This window comes from Tyto alba, unplaced genomic scaffold (assembly GCF_018691265.1).
Source record: "Tyto alba isolate M040663 unplaced genomic scaffold, T.alba_DEE_v4.0 Super-Scaffold_20000042, whole genome shotgun sequence".
Classification (NCBI taxonomy): domain Eukaryota; kingdom Metazoa; phylum Chordata; class Aves; order Strigiformes; family Tytonidae; genus Tyto; species Tyto alba.
Window position 1 is genome coordinate 4,798,423 of NW_024881293.1, and position 9,537 is coordinate 4,807,959.

At 41.7% G+C, this 9,537-nt stretch overlaps 1 long non-coding RNA gene across 1 annotated transcript; it reads left to right on the forward strand.

Annotated features, from left to right (window-relative positions):
- The first annotated feature begins 223 nt into the window (after positions 1-223).
- LOC116965256 lies at positions 224-3,978 on the forward strand. The gene is made up of 3 exons (XR_004409231.2): positions 224-583; positions 1,468-1,571; positions 3,907-3,978. It is a non-coding gene; the product is annotated as an uncharacterized LOC116965256 (long non-coding RNA).
- Positions 3,979-9,537: the final 5,559 nt, after the last annotated feature.

Here is a 9,537-nt window from a genome sequence, read left to right on the forward strand (position 1 = left end):
CTACAAAACTGCTGCTACTTTTTCACTTGTCACCTGCAATAAGATGAAGATAGCTTATTACCCAGATGGCTGTGTCCCTCTGAGCTGAGTGACTAGCTGAAAATCAGTAGGGTTAGTAATGCATCTGTCCTACGGGTAGAAATGCTGACCCGTCTCAGACTAGGACTCTACCTCTTCCCCTGTCGTTCTGTCACTTACCTATCTCGTGTGATTTTTTGCCTGTCTTTCTGTGTTTTACAGAAAGGAATTGCTAGTACTGTGTATTCTCTTTTGCTTCATTTTAGGCAGCCTGTGACTCACTGCAAAGGTATTGTCCCATTTCCTTATGAGCTGTGAGGCTGGCCTGCAGGAGTGGTGGCAGTCTGTGGGGTGGAGTTGTAGCTAGATGAAGAAAGCCGGAACTGTCCGAGTTTGCAGCGAGTCTGAATTATGGAGCAGGTGTCTGCCCTGCTCTGGAGCCTGTGCTCGGCGTGCCTGCGGTACATCGGGCCCAGCAGCAGGAACCTGGGGTCACTTGGGAGCTCAGATGGAGTTCGGGTACCACTGCCAGCTGGATCATCTACCGCAGAACTGTAAGAAACTGGTAAATATCTTTCCTATCTACGGTCATGTCAATACGTCTCATAAGGAAAGTCTGCTGTATGATTAATAAAAAAAGACAAACAGGAGTTGTTAAGCCGCTTGTGTCTTGTATTTGTGGAATTTGCATGCTATAGGGAGTGTAGAGGAGAAGAAAGGGACAGGAAAAGTATGATAATAGCAATGCTTAATAAGCACTGCCAAGAATCATAGCCTAGAACCATTTTCTGGTGAACTTGGTAGCATATTGCAGGTGTTGCAGTAGAAGATGGGATAATATAGCATTAGTTTGAAAATATTTGGAGAGACTAACCCAAAACCCAGGATCTGCATGTCATAGGAGTTCTATCAAATCCAAGTCAGAGTTTATTAAATGTATTCTAATCTTAAAAAGTGAAGCCTGTCTGTAAAGTTATGTCAGGAAAAATGACTATATTTGGAGAAGGACACTTTCTCTCCTACCTGGAGGTTCATAATAGGAAAGAATAACACGTTCTTTGGGAGAAAGGAGAGAACTTGTTCTAGCTCTGCAACCAAATTAGTGGTTTGGTATAGCTTTAAGATGTTTTTTCTCTGGGATACCAGTTCATCCTAGTAAGCGTAATAGACTCAGCTAGACGTTACTTCCAATTCTGTGATTTAGAAGTAGACAGGGTTGATTAAAACAGCCTGTATAAAAGACATTGAGCATGCTGATCTAGTTTTGAAGTTAGCCTTGTTTAAAATAGGCAGCTGAACTAGCTGATATCCAGGAGCCTCTTCCAACCTACATCTTTCTGAAGTTTGAAAACTGTCATTTCATATTTTTCTTTCAAGCTTTCTCCTGTTGCTCAGTTTCACCCACAAATTTCACAGATGAAAATTCACCTTTGTTTTGCCTTAAAACAGGAAGTATTTGAAGCTACCAGTGACAGAGGATCTGTTTGCATCAGGCTTCCAGCGGGAGTTGTTCAAATCTTCAGAGAAACTTTCTGTAATTCTTCAGGTACTAGGTCAGTCATATCTTAAAACTCTACTTGTTGACAGTAGGAGGATGACACAAGGCTTGGAATGAACTTGAAATAAATGTACTTAATTAAATGAAGCTTATGGTATCATATGTTTCAGTGATGACAAAGCGATTGCTGCAGATCTTACCTGGCAGGACTCTCTACCTTTCTTGGAATGCAATATTTCTGTAACAGGAGAGGATTTCCATCCTCCACACCCATCAGCTTGTTGTTTCATAGTAGTGATTTCTTTACAGGCCAATTCCTTGTACTGTTAACATGATCCATCAAACAACTTTTTCCTGCTGCTTTGTCACCCACACAGTCACAGCAAGATTAAGCACCAATTTGCCTCTAGCCATTTAACCTAGCACGGGATTCATGTGAGTTGGTGTGATTTGTGCAGACTGGGTCATCTCTCTCCAGGAGAAGCACATCAGCAACCAATGTGAAGTGAAACAGGTCATGTGTTACCTTTTCTCTCAAGGGAAAATTGCTTGTTTGGGGCAAACTTTTGAGTCCAAACTGGCAAATTCAACTACATGTGCATGACCATGTAAACTTCAAGTGGCAGCTCTGGCCTTTAAGTTGTGCTCAGATATGCTAATACACACTATGCTGTCATCGATGGTTTTGGTCACAATTTTCTAACGCAGAATGCTTTCTATAAATGCACAATCACAGTAAACTTGCCAGGTACTTGAGCTAAAGGGAAGAGAAAAGGACTTGCTGTTAGACAAGCTGTTGAAACAGTAAAGTTGCTCAGCTTATTGGCCAGCACCTTTGCAGAGGTCTCTTCTAACTTTAGAGAGAACTTGTTTGGTTTCCCTGTAAGACTTCAAATTTGTTCCCAAGTCAGTCATCCCTAGAAATACAGCTTCTGAGCATCTAGAAATAGGAGCAAACTCAAGAGCTGGATAACTTTTTTTCAGTATTGCAAATGCTTGCTTTTCCTGTAGCCACAGCAGTGAATAATCGGTTAAATGATTCTAGGTATCTGCAGAGGGGATGTTTTTCTATCCCTTAGCTTTTGCTGCATAGTTCTCAAACTGGGCTTGCAAAACTTAAAGGTTCCTTGTCTGATTGCCAGGTTGTTTGGACTCCACATGATGGTAAATCCCATTCACATTTGTGGAGGAAGCTTGTGGATTTCTTATTTGTGGAAAAAATATTCATGTCTTTTGTCCTAGACTCATGTAATTAAAAACTGTGAGTTGCAGATTATATGTTCTCTCCAGGTGCATCAATAGAAAGGAAGGAGATGAATGATCCTACACCTGCCTGTGATGAGATTTCATTTGTACTTAATACCATGAAGACTTTTGTCCATGTTAAGGAAAGATGATTTTCTAAGATGACTCTGCAGTGATTTGGGAGAAAGAATTAGTATCTTGTCTCATGCAACACAGTTGTTAATGTTAGTGCAGAATAAAGCCTTTAGGGGTAGGAATGCTTTCTTCTACTATCTCATTGTACTGTGCCTAGTACACCAGCCCCATTCGGTTGACATCTTAGATTGTACCATAAAAACCATAAGGAACTGCACTAATTTAATAGATATTTTTTAGATTTATTGGGCTCTTTGGCTGCTGGGAGCAGGACTCAGTGGATTAGATCCAACTGAGACATAGATTTGCATCAAAGATGCTGGCCCCTTAGAGCTGAAGGCTTGAATATATCTGTTAGGACTGGCTGAGTGGTACCAATGTGATGCTGCACTCCTTTTCCACTTTGGGTGTTGGGCACATATTCTTTTGGGCTGCCCTTCCTGGGAGGCTTAAATACAAGAGTGGTTTTGCCACCCCATGTTCTCCCAGAGTGTTAAACAGTTTCAGTTGCATGACTTGTTTCCTCCTTTCCTAAAGCACTAGGAATTCCTATAGGTAGCAAGCAGCAGAGGGAAGCTAAAATGATTTGAAAAATTAAAAGGAGGCTCATTATCCTGCTGCACAGATACAAGGTTGCTCCCCAAAGCATCTTTTCCCTGTCCCTGTCATGCTTAATTTTTAGTGGCTCAAAGGACAGTTTTACAGTTCCCAAAACAGCAATTCTGCAGTCTCGTATGTCCCCGGAGGAGGATGAAAGATGAAGTAGTATCTTCCTCTTCTGTACCAGATTGTTTTGCTCTCCTATAGCTGTGCTTGTCCCTGACCTGTTAATTGCCTTTGAGATAGTCTGGTTTGTTCTGATCCTGATGGGAAATGTTGGAGGGATGATTAGGTCATTGTTTAAACAAGACAGCTAGTTCCAGAGTGGGACACATTTTCAGGGCAAGAAGGTGAGTACTGTTGTCAAGTTTTGATTTTGATGTTTTGGAATTGTTTGCTTTTTCCCTCAGGGTGAAAAGGTTACAGTCAATAAGTGCTGTGTTAATTAATCGGTGCTGTCTCCTGGGACACAGGGAATGGAGCCCTTGTTCTGTTATCACAGTGCCTGGTGGGTATTATTGTTCTCTGCTGTGCTGGTTTGATTGGTGTGTGCAGTTAGAGCACTTCATTTCACCTTTGTCAGTCTCCTTTTATATTCTATAGAGGGCATGAACTTTTCCCATCACCTGTACTGCCGTCCTGTACAATACAAGCCACTGAACTTTATCTCGTGACTCCTGCAATAAAGCCAACAGTTTTGCCTTGGGTTACTGTGTGTCTTTTGAAAAAAGACATTCTCCCAAGTGCTGGCTGTTCTGAAGACTTGGTGATAGCCAGGAGTTTGGGGTTTTAACATCTACTTTTCAGTTTGAAGTGTTTCCAATTCTTGCCTTTCAGTTGGTGCTTATGCCTTTCTTTGCAGGATAGCAGGTTTCTGCTAACTTATTGGGAGATGAAATATAATTTCACTGTGAACGAAACAGGGTGAGCAAGAATCAAGAGTCTCGGCTCGCTTTGTCTTGCTATTCAAACTCAAACCAAATTGCTGAGTGTTTGGAATTTTAACCTGGCGCATTAGGAGGGGGAATGGAAGGCTTAGGTGACTCAGAATATACAGATGTAGTGTTGCAAGTGGATCACTGAAAGAAAGTAGAGGCTGATGAAAGCCAGTGAACTTCTGGTCGTGCAGCATGTTTTACCTTGATAGTTGGGTGTTGCACAAGGGGCCCTCAAGTAATGACCTGCTTTTGAGGCTATGATGCAAGAGTTAAGGAATTGCTTTGCCCTGAAGGTTGTCTTCTCACATGTTCATGTGTTTCCAGGAACTGAAGATTGCAGGAATGCTAGATAACACTGTATCTTGTGTATCTCAGGCTGTTTCACATGTATAATAGGAAAGTCAAATGGCTTTAGTACAAATAAGTATTGGTCCCTTTTTCATTTGTTTTGCAGGTGATTGTGTTCCCAGTGAGTTCTGTTTCTGTCTAACATACCGTATGCGTAACCCAAGAGCAGAGCTGTGCAATCGAGTGAGCCCACCAAGAGTTTAAACAGTTTTGTGTCAAACTAGTAAGCATCTTGCAACAGTTGTTCCACTGTATGGCCTGAATGGTGGTGTGTGAAACTGGAACTCTTTGAGATAAATATGGATTGCAGACAAGTAAGCTGGGTTTATCTTGTTAGTATCTGTAATTCTTAGAGGCCTTAACCAAGATTGGGGATAAGGGACAAGGTAACTGTCAATTTATGGTTTTGAGCCTCTTCTGCTGTGAAAGCTGCTTTCTTTAGTACTGCTGCAGTTGCTTCATTGACTCTTTCTTTGTCCCCAGACTCTTGCCTTCTGTGAATAAGGAGGAACTCAAACAACCTGCCCTAAATTACCTCCTTGCGTGATGCCAGCTGTGAGTGTTTCTTTGGCAGTGTCTTAGCTGGTTGTTGTGAATAATAGTCAAGGAAGCAATCAGCAAGTATACTGCCCTAGAAGTGCTACACATTGTTGGGCCTGCTTCATATCTCGATGTCTTGAGAGGTGGATGGGGATCCAGGTTGGGATGCTGCCCAGGTGTGCTGTGTTGCGCTGGAGCTTGGGGTGTCTGATGGAGCAGAGGGCTAATGCGAGAAATGCCCCAGGAGGCTTGATGATGTGGTCACAGCATCAGAGACCAGAGATGAAGAAAAGAGAAGATAAACACGTTGCAAGTTACTTTGCTCTTTCTTTGTCCTTCTCACACACATCTTCCTGAGAGTAAAATACCAGCTATTGTTAGTAACACTGCAAAAATGCAGCTCTAGATATTGGGACAAGGGCCTGCTTTTAGGAAGAATTCATCCAGGCTTCAACCTCAGGCTGGTATTGACAAGCTAGCTTGGCTTTGAGCCTAGCGTGGGAGCAACTCCCCTGCAGTCACTGGTTCTCCTGGGTGCTGGTCAGCAGCTACACATTGCAAATACATGCAGACAAGTGCCCAAGAACTTAGCTGATCTTTCTGGGTAAGAATTAATTAGATTTTAATTATGCAAGGAGACATTACCTCTTACCTTGTCTGGGTAAGAGGGGGGTAAGGAGGATTTGTGGAAAGGACAAATCTACAATGTGGGATCATCCTAAGGGAGGAAATGCAAGAGCGCTGCAACCTTGGAAGAAGAAAAGGCCTTGCCTAACTCTCGTGTAGACTTCCAGTATTCACATAAAGGATAAGATCAACATTAGATAACATTAATTTTGATCAAAACAAGTTGGTTTTGTGTTTTGTTCTCTTTGGCCCTTACTGACTCGGCATGAGCTGGGTGTCATGATCCAGGGACAGTGGAACTCCAACCCTCTTTAAAAAACTAGCTATGACTTTGGTTGCCCACACTTCTGCATGCCTTTTTTTTTTTTTTTTCCAGACATGAACATAATTGCACTAATTATAGGGAGTTGTGAAACTTTGTGAACTGTCTATAAAAGTTCTGCACTCAGAAGATAGCGGATGGCCAGAAGGGAGCATGGTATCCTTCTGTTGCAAATCTTCTGAAACGTCATCTTTGCTTTGGCAGGATATTTGTCATCAGACAGATGTTTTGAGTTAGTACATCAGATTTCCTGATAAAATACTACTTTTCTATGGCTTTTTACATTCAGATTTTTTCCTCTTTATAGAGCCAAAGATGACTATCAATTCCATGCTTTTTGGGGAGAAACAGGGTGTGTTATTATAGGTAATGAGAATGGCTAAAAAATACAATTGGAAGATCGCTACAGCGTGCCTCTTTGTATTGTGTGTAACTGCCGTTTCTAGTGCCCTCTCCTGAAGTGCCACTGCTCCATGGTTAAGTCTGAGCTGGGTGTTGGCTGAATGGAACTGATCCAATGACGGAATGTGGTTGGGGTGACAAATGTGGGGCTTGATCTGTCTTACTTTGCATGTAACTGCTGAGCAACTTCACCTGTGTTAAAAAAACAGTGAGTTTGAATTCCAGGTTACAAGTTAATATTTTGCTCTGGAAGTTGCCTTGTACAGAACGCTGCGGTAGTGCTTAAACCAGGATGGGTAGTCATGACTAGCCATCCGGTTAGTTTTTGTAAACATCTGGACACTGTATATCAAGCAGGTCTGTTAAATGTGCTCTTTGCTACCTGGGAAAGATATGAACAGCATTATTGAATACCAAGTGGTGTTCTGGAGTTCTGCGTTGGGGATGTGATTGTGACCGACACCTTATTTGGATGACTGGTAGTGGCAGTGCTGGGACCTGAGGAGTCAGCACCCACACCTGGAGAGAGAATCTGTACACTGTTTAACACAAATATTTTATGTCTGCCTTCGAAGAAGGAGGGTAAGGAGTATGATACAGTGTTTTACAACCCTTTTCCAAGGTCATATTTGGATTCTGGACTGTAGATGTTTAGTGTCCTTGTGTCAATGAAAGAAATAGCCTCCTGGGCTCTGTTGCACCCTTTCCCTTTAGCAGCATTGTCTCTTTGCTAACTTTGCACTTAATATGTTTCAAATAACTTGTATGAAATAACTTGAGTGAGGCTTCTGGCTCAGTAACCAGGGAAGCTGACATGCTTCATGACTTTTCCTACTTGAGGGTCTCATTATTAGCTTTTACATTCCTGTCTCATTTCTGTTAAAACTACAGGCTGTAGGTAGACCTTTCTGTTTCTAAGTACAGTGTATACCTCCAATTCAATTTGGAGTAAAAGCTACACCCCCAAAATACTACTATTTGCTCTGTTTTCCTACTACTAAATATAAGAGATGCAGTCCATACATTTTTATTATATGTAATGAGAATGGCTAAGTAAATAGCATTGAAAGATTGCCATGAAGATCATAATGAAGAGTGCCTCTTTGAATTCTGTGCAAGTACCCTTTCCCAAAGTGCCTACGCTCTGTATTTGAGCCTGAGCTGGGTGACCTTAAGATCAGGTCTTAAATGTAATATTTCTTTGTTCATGGCATACTCTGTTTCATTGTGAATGTACAATATTAATACCTTTATTTTTCTCCATGCAGCCACAGCATGAAGGAATATACCATATTAATCTCCTATTTAAATCTGAAATGAAAAACTATCACAACACTTGGAGCATACTTTAATTCATGGATTGTGCTGGCTTGATTCCAGCAGTGTAGCTAATTACATTCTGTCTGCAAAAAATTCTCATTGCCTGTAGCTTTTTTTGAGAGTTGCTGGCTTGAATTCTTGTGTGATCTCTGCAGCCTGACTACACATTTTTGCTAATCTAATGGAAAACTGATTAAAATGACTAAGCATCTCTCCTTGATGAAAGAAAAGCCATTGGGCTTGCTAAACAGATCCAGTATAGTGCTCTGCGGTAGGTGATGAGTGTGTCTGGTTTCAGTGGTTGTGTACACACGCTCTGCTCTGCCGTTCCAGTGCACTGGAGGTGGAACACAAAAGATTGCATCAAGCCCTGGCTCATTTTGATCCAGCAGGCTTTTTTACACTGGTGTGCTTGCCCCGGGGCCATTCTATCCCAATGCCAAGGCTGCCAACAGGTGAAAATGTTGGTCTGGTTAAAGAAGATAAGGGGACTGCCTATTTCAGTCACTTCAGAATCACAAGGAGCCAGGTTGGAGTGACAGCTAAGGTGCCGAAGTTAGTGCTTGGACACTGAATGCAGACCTGCCTGCCTTGGAGGGCATACTGTTGCACAACAGAGAGATGGGAAGCAGGAGAATGATGGTATTAATCTAGAAGTAGCAGCAGCAGAGAAAGTCACAGTATTTGGTCTTGCATAATCAAGATAAAATAGGAATTCAGATAGCATTTGTTAATTCCAGAGGACCTAGAATGAGTTGAAACTTACTAGTTCTAAAACTATGAAGCTTTGTAGCTTCCCACACAGTGCGAGTCAGGGAAAACAGTACATATCCTGCATAGTCCCCAGTTACTGCACTGACTCTGTACATGTATGTGTGTTGCAGTTCTGCTTCCAGAATCTCTGCTTTCTGTACGTGACGTGGCCTCCCACTGTGCCAAACTTCCAGTATGGCTCTTCACATGCAGATGTGAGATTCTTCCTAGTAGACTTGGTAGTACCTAGTCGTACTTTTTACAGAGCTGTCTTTACCCTGGTGTTTGCCAAGTAAAACCTTCCAAATCTCTGGAAGCTATTTTTCTGAGAAGAAGCGCCACGAGAGCTGGCTATAGTGTGTGCACCTATTTAACTGCCTGCCTTGTTGATTAACGTTCTTAATAGATAAATAGGGAATGTATTTCCTTGTGAATTTTTTTGCTTGATTCTTCTAAATTTATTGGAAAAAGTTGTTCTCTAGAGGGGCAGCTACTGAGAAATTGTGATGAAGGCTGTCAGTGATCTTTCTGGAATTTTTGAGCAGCCCTAGATGTTTTTCCTTAATGCTACGCTGGAAATTGTGTTAGTGTCTATCCAAAATGGAATAGATGGGGTTAATAAAGTCAAGGATTAGGTCCTTAATCTGTACCAGGACTGCTAGAAATGTAGATTTATATTTTTTTTTTTTTTTGGTCACATGCTAGAAAAAATAACAAAGGACAAACATGAGGATTTTTGTCTCAGAAGCCTTCTCTTAACCATGTTTCCCTGGCTGCTTTTCAGCTGATGC